Here is a 19,996-nt window from a genome sequence, read left to right as displayed (position 1 = left end):
ACTCTCATTAGGGTATTTCTAAGCATGGAGATATAAATAATGGTGAAAAACAGGAAGGAAGAGCAGACTTTTCCTCAACATTTGAAAAACAAATATCTTTGAGGGGAAAGAGAGTCTTAGGAGTTATGAGTATTTAGGAATAGCCTAATTATTATTATGGGATATTTGCTATGACTATGTAATAATTACTCTGCTAAATATTTTATATTCATTATTTAAATTAAAGACCATGAGTGGTTTTATAGTGTTTTGCTATCAATCAAACATGGATATTTTCTCTCATTTTAAAAAGATATTACCTACTGTTCATTTTTTGTTTAAGTATTTAGTAAATTGTCTCAACAACACATATTATATAATTCATTTGTTATCTTTGACTTAAAATATTCTTCCTAACATATACTAATTAATGTTTTAAGCCAAAGTTAGTTTATGAGCTTTTCATCTTGTTCCTATGATTAATCTTTCTGTCCTATTTGTATATTCATTTATTATTTAAGGTTTATTAAAACTTATTATGATTTTTATTTTTATTTATTTATTTTTTTAGTGTTTATTTTTGTGAGAGAAAGACAGAGCATGAAGGGGGGGGGGGGGAAGAGCAGAGAGAGAGGGAGACACAGAATCTAAAGCAGGCTCCAGGCTCTGAGCTGTCAGCAGAGAGCCTGATGCAAGGGCTGGAACTCATGAACCATGAGATCATGACCTGAACGGAAGTTGGGTGCTTAACCGACTGAGCTACCCAGGAGCCCCTTTTTAAAATTTATTTATTTATTTTAGTTTTAAATTTTTTAGATGATTTCTAAATCATAGTAGAAATATTATTTAAAACATTTCATAATCATAAATAGAAAACCTATTGACTTATTGATGTGTTCTACCTTCTCTAGTGAGCTCACAAAACTTTCAGTAATTATGATCATTTCTAGTTGATTTTCTTGTTTTCAAATCAGCAAATCTGTTTTTTACAAATAATGATACAGTAATCTCTTCCTTTGAAAAATGTAAACTTTATTTATTTTTGTCTCACTAGCTTGGCTATGACTTCTAAAACTATACTGAATATATTAATAGGCATTCTTTTATTAGAAGTATATGTACATTAGGAGTTAAGCATACTCATAGTTATTGATTTGAGATATGTATGGTAAGTAGTATATATACATTTAATAATAATTTCTGAGACGTTGGACTTTTTTATTTAAAAAGGATATTTACTTTTATTATACGACTTTCTGACAGTTAACAAGATGATTATGTTTTTCTTTTTTTTACCTGCTGAGATAGTTAATAATAGTAAGTGTATTGCATTTCAAACAACCTTCAAATAAAGTCAAGTTAGTCATGGTGTGTATTAATTTAATGTATTACTTGGATGGGCTGTCTAGGGCTGAGATTTCCTGTCATTGAGTTCTCTTTTTAGATGATAACGTCAAAAGTCACACTAGTGAAGTGAATCTCAAAGCTTACATTCCTATAAGGTCTAGCACTCTTGAAATACAGTTTTTTGAAGATTTTCAAAGAAGTAATTGATAGAAGTTTTTTGTTTCTAGCAACATTTTTGGAGCAAATTCATTGGTCAAAAGTTGCTTAATGTCTTTCAGATTTTTGTTTTCTTATTGAGTTACTTTTGGTTATTTATATTTTCCAGAGAAACATCCATTTCGTGTTATTTTTTCCAATGTTAGTATGGTATTCTCTTCTTTCTGTCTGTATACAGAAGGTTTAGTTTAATATCTCTGTGTGTTTATATTGTCTTTCTTTATTAGATTTTCCAAAGGGTACTCTGTTTTATTGGTGCCTTCTATAATTGCATTTTTAATTGTTTTCTAATTCATTAATTCTACTTTTAATTCATGCTATTCTTGGAATTATTTTGTTGTTCTTATTTTAAATACTGTATTTGAGTTAAAAGTTTAGTTCAATTATTAATTTCTTTCTGGTCTAATAACAACAATGTTGATAGATATAACTATTAATTTAAATATGGTTTGTTTGCATTCCATAAGTTTTAATGTACAGTATAGTTCTTATTAGAGTCTATAATTGCAACTTTGGTTTCCTCGTTAAAATTTACATAGTACATTTGAATTATCAAATGATTTGATTTTTACATTGGGTAATTTTTTATTTAATTCGATACTATTTAATTGTGAACAGAGGATATAGTTTATGTAGTTAGAAGTTTTCATTTTGAAAAAAAAATTCATTCATGTGGATATTCACTAACAAACAAATAGCTGGGAAAAGTAACCAAAGGTTGCCAAACTTTATTGAATGTCAGAATTATGGGAGAGTTTATTAAAACACAATTTGCTGTCTCCACTCTTAGGGTGGCCACCAACCATGGGCAGCTGGGGCAAGCAGGCACACACAATGGCAGGCAGGAGGAAGTTAGCTTCACACAGATCAGACAGCCTGTGGCAAGGTCTCACCATTAACTGTGCCTCAGGCAAATGTTGGTCCACGGGGAGAGGTCTGGCAGGGAGAGAGCAGTGTGTGCTGTTGTAGGATAGGAGGAAGAGAGAGGCCACTTCCCCAGAAATAAGGGACCAACCAGCCTACATGCCCAAAGGAACCATAAGGTTTGCTTTATCAGAAAAAACAAAGCAGTACAAGATAATTTACTTAAACATGCATACTGCCTTCAGCACCAACTTAACCATTTTCACAAAAGCCCAAAGGGAGGGGCAGTCGCCAAGATAGAAAAGCTGTTTTCTGAATCCTATTTAGTAAATCATTCCTTCAAACATAATAATAAAGGAAAGCTACATCAATGAAAAGAAGGTAAATGTTGTTATCAAAGGATGTGCATGCCATGTGTTTTATGTCTGTGGATTAAATTCTTCCCAGCATACTACCATTTGTGTTGATATTATCCCTTAGAAATCTTTTACTTCTGAAAATGTACATCTGGTAAGAAAAACTGAGTCAGTGACTTGTGCATACATAAATCACTTCTTTCTTCCTCTTGGAGGCAGTTTCAGTCTGAAGACCTCCCTTGGAAAAAATAAATAAAAAGTAAATGAAATTAAAATAAAAAGGGAAAGTAGAAAAGTTAGAAAACACAGCCCAAATGACAGTAAATGTTAATGGTCTGATCACACACGCCAAAATTGTCCTTCAAACTGAAGTGTGTATTAAATAGTAATGGATAGATATACTTCTCTGTGAGATCTGATTTGTCTAGCAAATCCTTACTGACATATACTCTCATTTACTACTATATAGCCTTTTGAAAATGCCATTCCAGCAGAGCATAAAAAAGGTTATTTAGATTAAGTATAGTTACAAGATAAGCAGTATACTGAGTTCATTGGGCTTCATGCACGCTCATTTAATATCCACCGCTCCATTACTCTGAATCAAACTGTCCCTGAAAGAACAAGAAGAAGGAAAAGGGCATTAAAAAACACAAATCACAAGGTAGAGAACATTCTTCTTAAAAACGAAATGGTCTCCATGTGTTACCATTTAATACCATGGAAATACTTTCCTGACTTTTATAGCATGCAAAGAAATTGCACCAATCTATTAAAGAATGCAATAAAAAAAAAAAAAGACTTTGAGGTGGGTTAACATTTTCCAGGTCTTTATCATTCTAGATGGGCTTGGAACTTCAAAACACTGTAAAATATTATAAATGGTATCCATTTGCATCTGTGTGCAGCTTATGGCATAATGAATGCATGACCACTTAACCATTTATTGAATACAGAAAGAAATACGATAAGACCTTCACTGATATCTTTTAAAACAAGGCCCAAAGCCAAGTTTTAAAGAAAGACAGAGTGCCAAAACAGTTTTTCTTTTTCTTTTCCCCTTAACTTTAGTGCCATTAAATGGCTTTTTGGACTTTGTTTGAAATTCAGGTAATTAATATAACTGGAGAAAATAATTTTTAGAGGGATAAGGTATTGTGATAAAATATAAACAAGAAAAGCCTAAAGTTTAGAGGACAAAATGACAGTGCTAATACCAAAGTTATACGGGGTGATTTAAGTCATTGTTAAGGCCTTTCACATGTTCAGTTTGCATTTGACAGTGGCTGAACTTTATTAGCCTTTAATGGCCTTCATTAAATTATATTTGGTATCTAAGAGGCTATGCATTGAATGGGGATCATGAGGACATTCTCCTTTAGAAATATATATACCTCAACTAAGGAGGTACCACCCTGAGCATCTTGTTTTAGGGAATAGTGTCCTATCTTATTTCAGACTGTGGACAAATGACAATTTTTACAGATTTTCTTTCAGTGGGCTCCTTCCCAGTAGCATTTAAACAGTCTCTCTCTTAAATTAAAAAAAAAAAAAATCCCTTATGGATACTTCATCTTCCCACGGTTATTGCTCTAGCTGCTATTGTTCTTTGTCTCCTCCTCGCAAATAGGAAAACATTCCGTGCATCTTCTCACCTCCAAACCTGTCCCCAACAGACTGTAATCTAGCTTCTTCACTGACCTTCCCCTGCTCAGCTCACACCAAGGTCGCTAGTACTGACGTGTAGATAAATCACATTTGAACTTTCAGTCACTGTCTTCCTCTTATCAGTTGCTACTACATCACCATATTTTGTAAAGGAAAAAAAAAACCTTCCTTTTTAAATGATTTTTGCACATTGGTCATAAATATGTAGGCTCATCCGGGCTCTTTCGTAAATCTGATTCTCTTCTAAACCAGGACTTATTTCTAGGCAACTCATTCCCTCTCCAGCTTTGTTAAAGACCCCGAAATATGTACCAATAGCCAGACTATAAATAGTAGGCTGTCAGTAAACATCGATTTCCTGGCTGGCTGACCCACCATCCTTCTGTTCCCTAAGCCCACACAGCAAACTCACTAGAGGGCATTTTTAATTGGAGGTCTCTCTGTTACCTAGAACTCAGAATTTCCTAAAATGAATGTATCATCTCCACAAACTACTCCCATCCTATCTTCCCCTTTAAGAGGTGGGGAGACAGACCTTGCTTCTTCAGTGTGCTTCCTAATTTACTTCATGGTGTCAGCTGCCACCTGGTTGCCCACGTGAGTACCCTGGGAGTCCTTCTTAACTCCTTTCTCTCCCTCATTTATTTCCCAGTGAGTCACAATATCCTACCATTCTAATGCTGCCTTATGTCCATTTTCACCGTCACCATCATGTATCAAGGAACAATTACTATTTTATATTTAGACTCCTTCCGCAGCCCGCCAACTTCTTTCCCAATCTCCAGTTTTAATCCAAGATTTTTTCCTACTGGGTAAATTTCTTCTCCAAAATCAAGGCTAACTCCACTAGTGGAATCCCTTCAATTTCTTTTTACTGCCCTTCGAGAGGAAAAGAAGCGCCTGCTTTGTTAGGATGATTTAAAAGGCCCCAACTTACACCTTTCCCACCTTCATTCATACCAGTCCCCGTTGCAATAATAAACCCCAGTCACAGTAAACTTTGTTCACTTCTTCAAATCTCATATCTGGTTTGGAATATACATACACCTTTTCCATCCATTGTATTACTCATTATTGTTTATGTTTCAGTCAAATTTCACTTGGACCAGAGAGTCAGCCCTGATCCATGGCCCCCACTGCCCACCTCCTCTATGCTATTTACTCCCGTTCAGTTCTGTAGCATGATGTGCCTTTCTTTTAAGGCAGTATTGCTGTAAGAGCAATATAATAAAAACAGGCATTGCCATTTCCTCCTGATTATCTTTCTTACACACCATAAGCTCAGTGAGTACAGAAATCGTGTGTGTCTTGCTCACTGTATCTGATACAGAAGTAATACATTGCATATGCTCAATAAAGATTTAGAGCATAGGAAAATAGTGCATGCCTTAGCAGTATTGGGAATCCCTGAGGTCATCATGGTGGACCCTATCAGAAATTTCAGCAGGGTGCTGATCCTTTTTTATAAAGCTCAGTCTTTAAAAAAGAGGAATCCTCTTTTTAATCCTAAAAGGAGGAATCCTCATTTGTTGACTGTTTATAGAGGCATGGGAATTGCTATATGTGTTAACATTAATCCTCTCCATAGTTTTCTTGTCAAAAATGATTTATAAATTACTCCTAGTCGTGCCCTGCCTGGGGAGGCTGCAGTTGTCTCAAGGTTCTGTATACTTAACTGGCAGTTTATCATTTAAACACTCATTAATTTGCCCAAATTATTTGGTTTTCATTTTTATTTCTGACTATAACACTTCTTTCTTATGATAATAAATCCTTTTGTTTATCTTGATTCTCTCTTATTCTAATTCTAAGGAGCTGTGTCTTTTATTTGTATTTTGGTGTTTGATGAAGGAAAAGATGATTTTCTTAAACAGTAATACACAAATTTACAGAGCAGTTAACGTGGTCCCTCTTCATTTTCCAGAACTGAAGAATCCAGTTATTTGTTTTGTCTTCATATCAAAGTCCACAGTCATCCCACTCTTGCAGTTATTTAAGTCATCTTAATCTCTGTATTTGAGTAACTATCAGCTCCATTCAAATTGATTTTTCACACATTATCCGTGTCTGGATTTTGTCATCATGTTAAATCTTAAATGTGGCCAACCAGTGTCTATGTACCCTGATGGTCTTTTTTTTTTTTTTTTTGGTGTAGGGCAATAACTTGACTATTTCATTGTTGTGTCTTCTTTTTTATTCCTATGGTATTTGAAGTTTAACAGAATCCTCACAGAGGACTATGATGAATACAAACAAATAACTCTTTATTCTTAAGCATTTTGGCACACAGATGGTGAAAATTGTATTTTGCCAGTACGATTTTCCTTGGAAGATTCCAACCAACACAACAGGAAATCTCCTCTTGCTTACATATAAACATGGCTTTCCTCAGAATTTGTGTTAGTAAAAGACAATGTGGTGGCATAGCTAGGAAGCATCTGAGCTTTTAAAAACTGGTAATATCCTTCTAAAGAGTTGCTGGTTTATTGTATAATAGTGAGGATTCAGGCAAAATTTCCCATGGGTAAGCATTTAAAAAAGACATAATTTTAAGGCGAAGACATATTTAATATAAGAAATACCATAACTGAGGCATGAGCCACCTAGCTATCCCCCAAGTCTTTGGCTCACTTGAGTAGATGGAACTTGTAAGATACGCATAAAATTGTCTTGCATACCCATTTCCCCAAAGGTGGAAGCCTGGCTTAGCTCCCAGTATCTCCAGGGATTTGGGGTGGGGGCTTGAATTTCCTGGCCCCAATAACTTTTTCCGACCAAGCTGATCTCCAGACGGTCTGTCACCAATGCATATACTATTCCATTTCCACAATAGATCACCTTGCTGCACACCACCCAATAACTCCTGAGAAGAACTGCCACTATAGGCAGCAGGTGGAGAAGGGTTACTATATAATAAAGAATCCAGAGCATTATTGAGCAAGCTTGGGAGTCATTGATTAGGAAGTGATACATCCCTAATACAACTAAGCATGTCTGTTTGTATAACCATGAAAATAGAGTTTTTAATGTTCAAATCTCCTATTTTTTCCCCTCAACTGACAACATCTGAAATTTCCTAGATCTTGAGATTCAAAATTAAGAAGTTGCTTGTCATTATAGTGGATATGGGGTCATCTATAATGTTGTCTAAATAGCCTTTACCAATATGTGAAGTATTTGGGGGATATTACTGAATATGGGCATGATTTGGGAATAGATAGAATTGTTATTATTAAAGATAGCTACATACACATTTGTGGAGTATATCTTTCTTTATTCAGTAGTTGATACATAACATGATGTTCAGGATCACATTTCACGCTTTCTGGATAGTCGTTTTCAAAATAGTGACAGAACATGAAAATTTCCATGATGTAACACATTTAGGAAGAAATTTAAAAATTCTTATAAACCTGTAAGTTCTCTTTTGAATATATATGAATAAAGTGTAAAAATGATTTGGGGAACATTTAGGAATCCCAAGATAATCTGATCTTTGTGTGTGTCCAATTTACCAGCTGTGTAATGCATACAGCTAACAAGTCCTCAAATGAAATATATACAGCTGAATGACAAAGAAAAATCTCAATATGTATAGAATAAGATATCTATGCAGCATCTCAACAACAGTATTATTAAAAAAATGTTTAAAACTGTCAGTATGCTCATTGTTCAGAAAAATAAAAAGAGATGCAATGAAGTCATTTTTATCTAAAATCATTTTAATTTTTTTTAAGTTTATTTATTTATTTTGAGAGAGAGAGCACGTGGGGAAAGGGCAGAGAGAGAGTGAGAGAGAGGATCCCAAGCAGGTTCCATGCTGTCAGCACAGAGCCCGAAGTGGGGCTCTATCTCATGAACCTTGAGATCATAACCTAAGCCAAAATCAAGAGTTGGATGCTTAACTGAATGAGCCATCCAGATGCTGACAGCATTTTAATTTTTAAATTTTAGTGGTTTTGGTATTCAAAAATTTTAGTCATTCCTTTGCTGTTTCTACAGCTCCAGTTTCTTTTTTTCCTTAAAAATCACCACCCCCCTCCCCACACACACACAGCCTCAGTCTTATCTGAATCTTATAGTCATGAGGAATTTAACTTCATTTTCAAATTAGGATTTGTTCTTAAACCTGGTAGAAAAATAACAGCAACATCGGTTGTTTATAATTACTAGTTATTATTCTTCATTTAATTTGGAGACTCCAAAATTTGCAAATAGTGGAAGTAGTGATTTAGTAGAGAATCTTTGAACAGTCATATTTCATTTTTTGAAATAAAAAACTAGAGAGGTGTACTTACTCTGGAATCGTTCCCTTGAGTTTTACTTGGAGATTTAAAGCATATAGAAAATAACAAAGATAATATGGCATACAGCCATTTGCTCACCACCCTGCCATTTTGTTTCCAATTTTATACAGTAATTATTAAAAGTAAACTTGGATTTTCTGTCCTTTTCTAGTCCCCATTAGCCTCTTTCACTGTCAAGAAGTAGCTATTATATTTTTAATTAATACAACTTCATAAACTATATGTATTGCATGTGTTTCATAAAATACATGTAAATGTCATAATAATTTTTGCATTCTGCTTAGTTTTTACTCAATGTAATGTTCCTGAGATTACATTTTATAGCTGTAAATTAATCCATCATATAGATATGTTTAGATGTTTTGAATTTTCCTCACTTCCTTGTTTTCTTGAATTTCATTTTAGATTTACTCTTATACCACAGAGTTCATACAGTTTGTTCTATGATGAAGATATTTGGCTTTGGTCTTCATTTTGGATAAATGCTGATTTCAACATTTAGCCCTTAGATATTCAACTAAAATGTTTATATTGCTTATCTGTTGATACATATGTATATTGACTTAAATTAATATTCTTACACATAAATATGTATATTGAAATAGATCTTAAAAGGGAGCTATCAATCCTACTCTCTGAGAATTTAAAAATAGACAGTTGTGATGCTATTCATCCATTTGTTCATTCATTTCTTTCCCCTTTGGTTTCTCTTTTGTATTCAATAACATTCATATCCCATGATGATCACCAATAAAATAGAACCTTGCATCAGGAGATATAATGCAAATTGCAGACAATTCTCCATTCCTCTTTCTGCAGTTACCTAAAGATCATTTTGAATTTCGTGTGTTTAAGTGCTTTTCAAAAGAAATGTGCTTTTCTTTGATTACATCTTGAAAACGCTGGTGATAGCCACTCACCATAAAATAGTATTTAACTTCTCATGTCAGTTAAGTGTCATTTTCTGATGAGAATTTTTATTTAACAGCATCATTCTATAGAGTAGCGTCTATAAGGACTGTTCCATTTTCCCACATCCCTATCCGTAGGGACAAAGGAACAGAGAGAAGTAAGCAACAACATACTTGTTTCTATGACCCCAAAATTAGTCTGAATTGGAAATTGTATTCCAAATACTCGAGATGGAATTGAACCTTGGCTTTTTATAAATTCCAAATGCTGCTGCAGGTTATTTAAAAACACTTCACTTTTGACTCATCACCAACTGAACTCAGGAATTGGTTGAAGGATGACTTTTTATTTTCTATAGTCAAACAAAAATGTCAAGAATTTAGATATGTGCCCAATGAGAAATGTGCAAAATATTCTGAGTAGTATAAAAATAACAAATAATAATAAAAAAACCCCAACATTTATTAAGTAGTATTTCTACGGCAGGCACTGTAGTTATCTCCTGTATTCACTGTATTCATTGCAACAACTCTTCATGAGTTACATGATATTGCTATTTGACCATCACCATTATGCAGAAGAGGAAACTGCTTCTTTGTACCAGTTTATACAGTTACTTGAATGATAGATCTACGATATAGATTTATGTGACCTTAAAGCCAACTACCTATCTATCTTCTTCTACTGCTTCTCTTTAAATTGATAATATCCAGGAAACATGCCTGTTAATTTATTAAAAGCTAAAATGTTTTGAATCTAGTGGACACCATAAAGATAGGTTCAGTCCCCTAGTTTTATAATTGAGGATACTAAGTTATAGAGAATGTCAGCGATTTGAACAAAGTCCTGAACAAAGTTAACAAGGGGTTTTTAAACTGCAGTGCATAACATATTGTGCAAAACGTATTATTTTATGTAATATTTTCTGCAATTCCATGTCTTCTTTACAGATCTTCCTTGACTTACGATAGGGTTATGTCCCAATAACCCATTGTAAGTTGAAAATATTGTAAGTTGAAAATGCATTTAATACAACTAACCTACCAAACATCATTCCTTAGCCTAGCTTCCACTAAACATGCTAAGAACACTTACTTTATAAAGCCGACAGCTGGGCAAAATAATCTAACACAAAGCCTACTTTATAATAAAGTGTTGAATATCCCATGTAATTTATTGAATACTATACAGAAAGTGAAAAACAGAAAGATTGTATAGGGATGGAAAGGATGTAAGCAAACAAGTTGTTTACCCTCATAATCACATGCCTGATGGGCAGCTGCTGCTTGCTGCCCTGGTCTCATCACCACATGTGCTAGCCCAGGAAAAGATCCAAATTCAAAATTCAAAGTGCAGTTTCTACTGAATGCATATTGCTCTAGTATCATCATAAAGTAAAAAAAAAAATCATAGGTTAAACCATCATAAATTGGAGACCATCTCTATTTAATGGGATCTTATCAAAGTTGACATAGCTGCTCATTTTGTCTGCACATTGTTCCTCTTTCCATTCTTCTGGCCACAGTACTCCTTTCACTTTGAAGCTTGTCTCTTCTCTGTGAGTAGGGTTCTGGTTTATGTGGTTTAGTCATCAGTTTTCCAGCTCCTGCCAACACATGGGTGGGCGTGTGACACATACCTAGCAGCCAAAACTCCACTATTCTGGTCAGAGTAATGAGCCCAGAAATGGACACAAAACCCAACACAAGTAGATCCCAAAGGTTTGTATAAAGGCACCGGGAAATAAAGTTTCTCTCTTTATTCAGTAGTTCTCCAACTGAATTCATGCAAGTTTGAAGCTTTTTTCAGCCATTTCCTTCAATTCTTTAATAAGAAACAATAAGATCAACACACAGATAAGACACAGATAACAGTGCAAAAAAATGCGCAGAAATGAAACAGATAAAAGAAACACTTGTGCACGCATACGTGCGCTCGCGCACACGCGCACGCACACACACACACACACACACACACACACACAGATTCAGTAAACTCTAAAATAACTCCATCTCCTGGGTTTCCCATTTACTGGGGCTAATGAAATGCATTTTTGTTTAAACGAATTAGAATATTGACTTAAAATAAAACATTTGGGTGTGGACTTTAAACTGATAAAGACAGATTGCATATTTTGTTTGTTTCTTTTTTTTTTCCTTTTGGAAAACTGTGGTACCCTATATGTTTTTATTTATTTTTAATTTTAATTCCAGTATATTTTGCTTATTTCTTAAACAATTTCTATCACTTTTCCTTTAAAGGCACTTTAGGAGGAAAGGGTAATGACAATGTTAAATTTATTGCATAGTATTGTTTACCTATTTACATCACTTATTTCATCTAGTAAGTTTTCTAAGATATTTTTCAAAAGTTAGTTTTCTTTAATGTATTTCATTTAATATTAAAATCAAGTGCCATGTGTGATTATAGAATTGAATTATTATCACATTGTTACATAGGAAACAATAGTTAAGTATAATAAATACAGTAATGAAATTTATTCAAGTAATATGAGATATTTAAATTTTATTTTTTAAGCTGTCACATAATTTTAGGAATATGTATTTGCCAACCCAAGTATACTTTGCTTTTTAAAAACAAAAGAGACAATTTCTGAACGTGTATTAAAGATTCACTGAAGTTTTATGTAGGTTTAATACTTAATACCATTTTTAACACTATCTTCAAAATTAAAAAAATGATAGAACTCTTTGTAAAATGGATCATTATACAAATACAAGTAGGTCAAAATTTATATCAAGAAATATACGTGTAACAGAAAAATTTAGCATAATAAATATGTAAGGTTTAGATGGTTGTTTCATATTCTGATATTGCTAAAGGATGATAGCATTTTCTGAACATTACTTTCCATTATTGCTGGTTCATATGTCAATACTTGGGATCAAAGAGCATTAAATTAAGAGTGTTAATGGGTAATATAATCATTTATATTTATGGAGAATTTACTGTCTGTGTTAAGCATTCTACATGCTTTATCTTATTTATTGTTCAAAATCCCTGTAGTATAATATGGTTTGTTTCTCTGCCTTACAGTTAGAAGATGAGTTTACAGAGGATATATAACTTGACAGTGGTGGAGTCTGGTTTGCACTGAGGTCTAATGACCATGCTCTTAACTCCTAAACAGTATTGTAGCCCAAACATAATCTTTGCCTTTAGACCATGATAGATCCACGTTTTAATCACAACTTCTTGTCAGATTTAGAATAGAAAGAAGCAGCTATTTTCAATTCAAGCACTTTACCTAATTAAAAAAAATTATTCTCTAATATTTGTATAGGTGCAAATGTACGTGATTGTGTAATGGTGAATACATATCCTTAATATACATGTTTAACATTTAAAAATGCATATCAAAGCGTTCATCTCTTGTATAAGAAATAAGAATTGTGACACTGGCCATTATAAGGTATTAAAAAATTCATGGCAACTTTTGAAAAAGGAGGAATGTTATTAACCTTGGTGTCTTGACCAAATTACAATTCGGGTAATTACATTTGTCTTCCCTAATCTCCTTTTCAACTTTCAATTGGGTAGTGTATTCTTAATGGATTTCATTACCAAGCTTCCCTTAGGATTTAAAATAGGACTTATCTTCCAAGACTGGGTTCACTCCAAATTTATGTTCTCTAACTTCAATTGATCTGTCACTGAAACTTCAGTGTGCGTGCATATGTCTTCAATTCATTCCTCTTTTTTTTCCTGTTACTTGTTTTTTGTTTTTTACTTTTTCATTTGGCTTTTCCAAACCATTTCCATTCTCTTCAAGACCCAAACATACATTTCAGCTCAGCAATTATTTTTGAATGCCATGTATCCAACTACTTTCCTATTTGCTAAAATACTGAGACCAATTAAGTGTTGTTCTACTTTCCATGAACTTCCATAGCAGAAAACATTGCTCTTTTAACCCTTTGGAGATGAATTTACTGGCTACTTCACTGAAGAAGCTTAGTCATCCAGGGAGTATTTCTGTAGCCTGTCTCTTCCTTGTGAAAATATCTTTTTGTGACCACATCCTTGACTCATGAAAACTCCACCATATCATTCTGCCATTTCTTTTTTCCTCATTTCTTGTTGTTTTGAAGAAAGATATGTGCCTTTTTTCCTAAATGGCTCCCTTCACCTATGTTCTTGATCCCTCCTTTTGCCTTCTCTCACTCTTAATCACTTTCACTAACCATATTCCAAAAACATGCAAAACATCTTTTTTCTTATTAAGGGAAAAAAGCCCATTTCATGTTGGTTTCTCCAACCCTCAGGCAACTACACACTCCTCCCCCATTCTTTTATCACTATGTCCTTGGTTCCCATTTTTTCATTAATTCCCCACAATATGATTTCCGCTCCTGCCATTCTGTTAAAACTGTTCTTTGAAGAAACCAGCAAATTTCAAATTGCAAAATCAATACCTTTTTCTTAGCACTCAAAATTTGTATTTCTCTGTTGGCTTTAACATTGTTGACTGCCCCTTATTTATAAACTCTATGTACTTTGCACTTCCCATACATTTTTCTCATCTGATTTTCTCCTCCTGCCTTTGTGAATTCTTTGCTCTCTTGCTTGTTCTCTTCATTTGTCCAATGTTTTGCTGTTGGCCTTCTTTTCTTTCTGTAATTTCTTTATTAGTGATCAATTTAACTAGTTCAGCTGAGGGAGAAAGGAAAAAAAGGTAACAACATAGCATTTGTATACTTACTATATACTAGCCACTGGACTGAATACATAAATAATTTAATTTATTCACTAAAACAAAACCAGGGATATTGTTTATCAGCATTTTATAGGTAAAAAGATCAAAGTTGAATATGACCCAAACATATTTTAAAAAGTACCTCTTATATACCTAGCTTTGTATTTTTCTTGCTGAATTCAATTTATTCAGTGATCTCAGACTTAGTATTACTATCTCTAGTGGATAGTTGCAGTATTTCAGACAAAAGACGATGAGTAAGCTATCCATTGTTTCATAGTCAAATTTTATAGTAGGTTCATGATACAAATTCATGTATATCCAAATCTAAAGTTTATGTTCAGTCCTTTACAGCATTTTGCTTTGAAATGATTATTTTGTCATATACTTTCACTTATGAAATGTCTTTGGAATAGCCATTTCACTTTTCTGAATAAGCATTAGTCACATTTACATGGGCATCCTACTATCATTATATATTCCACACATGTAAATAGCTTAATCCTATTTTTTCTAAAAACACACTTTTCTGTTTGATATCACTGACTTGCTTTTTCTTTCAAGGAGGGCATGCTTTTTATATCAACATTTGTGTTTCCATTTGCAGTTCTTAACCCTATAACTTCATTTAGGAACTCATGTGACCACATATCAGTGACACACAGGCCCAGAAAAGGAGTTGGGGGAAGAGTGAGCTAAGAATTATGGAATATTTACTTAATGGTTTAAAGATACACATCTGCATAATATATTGTGTCAAGTAGATGGGTGTGTCAAATTGATGTCCAATGATGCATACTAGTGTCTTACACATTAATAGATTGTCAGGGAATTTATTGCAGCCTGAATGGCTTAAATTTTCATTTCTAAGAGTCTTCATACTTTGCACAAAGAAACAGGGTGCTATGGACTGAATCATTTTCTCAGAATTCTTATGTTGAAGTCCTAACCCCCCATATGTCTATATCTGGACATAGTCTTTAAATGATAATTAAGGTTAAATGAGGCCATAAGGTCCTAACCTGACAGGACCATAGTCTTATAAGAACAGGAAGATTTCTATCCTCATTCCTCTTCCCCCACCACATGAGGAAATAGCAGATGGCCATCTTCAAGCCAGGAAGAGAGCATTGATCAGGACCTGACCAGGCTGGCACATACTGGCAGTACTGTGAATATATTTCATCTTCCTTATGATATCCTTAATAATATATTCTTTTTTTTTTTTTGTAAAATTTTTTTTCTTAATGTCTTTATTTATTTTTGACACAGAGAGAGACAGAGCATGAGCAGGGGAGGGGCAGAAAGAGAGGGAGACACAGAATCTGAAGCAGGCTCCAAGCTCCGAGGTGTCAGCACAGAGCCTTATGCAGGGCTCGATCTCACAGACCGTGAGAACATGACCTGAGCCGAAGTCGGACGCTTAACTGACTGAGCCACCCAGGCGCCCCAATAATATATTCTTTTATTTAGCTTACTTTATTGTAAGAATACAGTGTATAATACATATAACATAAAAAATATGTTAACCAGCTGTTTATGTTATTGATAAGGCTTCCAATCAATGGTAGGCTATTTATAGTTAAGTTTGGGGGGAGTCAAAAGTTTTGACCTTGCAGGGGATACTGCACCTAGCCACCCCCCGCCCCACCCCCACAGCATTGTCCAAGGGTCAGCTGTGTATCAAAACTCTCTGAATGAATTTTTAAAAGATACATGTATATATAGCGATCCTTTTATAGATTGAAATAAGCATTTTCATTTTATAGTTATTTACAGCTTTTTCTTGAAGTATATTTGAACCCACATCATTCCCTTTGATGCTATATACAAATTTTCTTCAAGTTCTATTTGTGATTATCTAGACTTGTGGCAATGAGTAAAACAGGGAAGCAGGTCTCTGTGAGTGAGAAATTTCCCACAGAAAACTGTTATGCTTATCTCTCCTCAGAAAATAGGAATGAAATCATATTGAAGATATTTGTGTTCATTTTGAATTTGTTACAGTTTGAAAATTTTAGATGAGTCAGGAAGGAATAAATGTTTTGATTTTGAGGTAGTATTTAATTTCGTATCACTAATTATTTTCTAAAAATTGATCCAGTAAGTAAAACAAAACATTTCAATTTTTCTTTCTTTCTTTTGAAGGGGGTCCATTTATCGTCTACTATTACTCATAGGTTTCTAGTAAAATCGTGAATCGTTATTTATTTTGGTAATTGTCTGCCAGCCTTTCTTGAGTACAAGCTCCACCAGGGAAAGTGTCTTGGTGTGTTCTGTTCCCCCATGGAACAACTCATGGTCAGTGTCAACATGTACTGAATGAACAAATAAATGATTAGCTCCATTCTCCCTTGCCAAGGTCTAGGGAGAAATAAGCCCTGGCCAATGTGCTTGGAGAGGTAGAGAAATGAGAACGTCTGGTTCTGAAGATCCAAGAACTCATGAGAGGATAGAAGAGGAGAAATCGAAACTTGAGAAGACTTGTCACAGCCAGTGATTTCTGTGATACCTGCTTCTATTACACTGATTCTGTTATTATGAAAGTCCTTAGGAGTAAGCAGAAGATTAAAATACTGCAGGATGGAGTAAATTATGACCCCAAAAGGGTTAGCAATCCTTTATTCAAAATCATCAACATCCATCCTTAAGATTCTTAGAACAGAAAGGGAAAGGGGAATGTTTAACTGTTGCTTTGTCTCTTTTTATTGATTGCGGTATCAGCAACAACACCCCCCCTTATCCCCCCTTACAGGGCTCTATCCTTTTTTAAAAGAGCTCCCTTGAGTTGAATGGTAAGTGAAATATAAGGAGGCAGAAGCTGGTCCTTACTTTCTGATTCTATTCCTAAAGCCTTTCTGCACTTTGTCCTTATAAAACATCAGCAGAGGGGACACATATTATTTCCCTGAAACTGAGCTGAGCTATGTTAAGGGATGTACACAAGTTTAGATGGCTTGGAAATTTGGTGGTGGGTCCACAAATCCCGAATCCTGACTTTACCATCTCTCCTGTATTCTTTTTTCAGATCTGTCTCATAACTTACTAATTCTTTGAGTTGGGTTCTATCCTTTCATTCACCCTGTATTCTTTTATTTATAAAAATAGTTGAACAGGGGATTTAATCATAGAATTTGGGAATCAGTGTTCCTGGGTTCAAATTTGGGTCTTCCATATGAAATATAGACATTGAGATAATTATTCAAGATCTCTGTCACTCTCTTTCTACATCTGTAAAATATGGATAATAATAGACCAGCAGACATTATTATTGTTTCAAGTCAGTTGTTTTAAATTTTATTCATATCTTTATCATTTTCTGTGTTCATTATTATCTCTTGAATATCTACTCTTCCTTCTCAGATCAGTTTGCTTCTGTCTGAAGCATATACTGTAAAATTTATTTTGTTATGAATGTGCTGATGGCAACATTAGTCTTTATTTGCCTGTTCTTGTTCTTGAAATAAATTTTCACTGCTTACAGTATATTGAATTGAGAGATATTTTCTTTTAGCACATTGAAGATATGATGCCACTGTCTTCTGGTTTTCACTGTCACGTAGGTGAAGACAGCTGTCAGTTCAGTCATTGTACCATTAGAGCAAAACAGCTTCATTCTGCCTGCTCTTATGATCTCGTTTTTTGGATATTCTGTTTAACTATATGTATATGGGGATAGATATTTTTTTGTTTATCTTGCTTGAGCTTTGTTGGGCTTCTTGAATTAGTGGTTTTCTGATTTCATCAGTTCTGGAATTTTTTTAACATTATATTTTCAAATATCTTCTCTGTCATAGTCTCTTCTCTACTTCTAGAACTAATATTACATACTTTTTAAACCTTTTTACTTCTTCATTTATCAACATCTTTCTTATTTTATCTTTTTAATCTTTATTTTTTGTTGTACTCTTTCCTTATAGCATAATCTAGTTCAATAATTCCATACTTAATCTATGTAAAATTTTCCCATTGCTATCTCATTTCAGTTATTCAGATTTTAATTTCTAAAAGTTTTATTGAGATGTTTTTCAAATATCTTTGATTATTCTTTGTTGTTTATTGCTTGCTGTATATATTTCAAGCTTAGATTTTATGTCACTAAGCAAAATCACTAGTTATTTTAAAATCTCTGTGTGTAATCCAATTATCTAAAATTTTCTGGATAGGTTTCTTTTATCAGTTGCTGGCTTTTGTTCATGGTGCCTTATTTCCTTCTAAGTTAATTTTTTCTACTCTTCTTTCCAAGACACAGGGAGAGAGAAACATAGAGACAGGGAAAAAGATTGCAGTGTAATGGAGAGTTTTCCAGAGAGGATTTGGTTTTGGTTTTTAGGACTAGAGTGTCAATTGATGCAGCAGATCTTCATGGGGTCACGTGTGGTTTCAAATCCTTGGCAATATTCCTTATTCATACTCTCCTGCTTTGAGTCAACCTGGCTGTTTTTTACGTAATCCTTTGCAAGGACAGGAAGCAGATTTGATATGATCCACCTTGAGAGGGTGGATCTCAGATTATTGGATTATTGAAAGGATTATCTCCCAATGTATTCTTTGGGAATGAATCAAGACCATGAAATCGAAAGCTCATATCCATCAGGTGTGCAAATACCTAAGGACAAAAGCAAGTAGCCTTGCCCCACTGACCCTCAAATTTAACGATAAATAGCCTACTATTGACTGGAAGCCTTACCAATAACATAAACAGTTGATTAATGGTTGATTAACAGTTGATTATATGTATATATATACATACATATGTATATATATAAAATACTGTATTCTTACAATCAGTTAAATAAAAGAATATGTTATTAAGAAAATCGTAAGGAAGGTAAAATACATTTACAGTATTGTACTATATTTATCAAAAACAATCTGCATATAAGTAGACCCACAAAGTTCAAACCCATGTTGTTCAAGGGACAATTATACACACACACACACACACACACACACACACATACATGTACACATACATGTTTGGAAGATGTATTATTGTTTTGTGACTGCTGTAAAAAAATCACACAAACTGGGTCAATAAAACAAAATTTATTCTTTCACCATTCTGGAGGCCATATATCTAAAAACAAGATGTTAGAGGGACAGTACTCCTTCTAGAGGCGCTAGAGAAGAATCCTTCCTTGCCTCTTCCAAGTTCTCCTGGCTGTCAGTATTTCTTGACTTCCTTGGTTTGTGACCACATCACTCCAATCTCTGCCGGTTTTCACATTGCCTTTCTACAGGGTGTGTCTTTCCCTTTTCTGTCTATGTGTTTCTTTTTTTTTTTTAATTTATTTTTATTTTTTGAGAGAGAATGTGAATGTGCCATCAAGCAGAGGAGGGGCAGAGGGAGAGGGGGAGAGGGGGAGAGGGAGGATAGAATGAGAGGCTTCAGGCTCAGGATGGAGCCTGGTGCTGGGCTGATCTCAGGACCATGAGATCATGACCTGAGTAGAAATTAAGAGTTGGACACTTAACCGACTGAACCACCCAGATGCCCCCTGTCTATGTGTATCTTATAAAGACACTTGCCATTGTATTTAGGGTTGTTACTGATGGGAGAGTCTGTGTTGTGTGAATGGAAGTCCCGGTTCTTGGATTCCTCACATAAGATTTATGTGAGGATCTGT

General features: G+C 34.3%; 1 pseudogene; it reads right to left on the bottom strand.

The window, feature by feature from the left end:
- Window positions 1–3,333: 3,333 nt before the first annotated feature.
- The window catches only part of LOC132680328 (histone-lysine N-methyltransferase SETD2-like), a 73,869-nt pseudogene continuing 57,206 nt past the window's right edge, over window positions 3,334–19,996 (bottom strand).

The sequence above is a fragment of the Panthera onca genome, chromosome A1 (genome assembly GCF_046562875.1).
Source record: "Panthera onca isolate mPanOnc1 chromosome A1, mPanOnc1 haplotype 2, whole genome shotgun sequence".
NCBI lineage: Eukaryota > Metazoa > Chordata > Mammalia > Carnivora > Felidae > Panthera > Panthera onca.
This window is presented reverse-complemented; position numbering and strand designations above follow the sequence as displayed.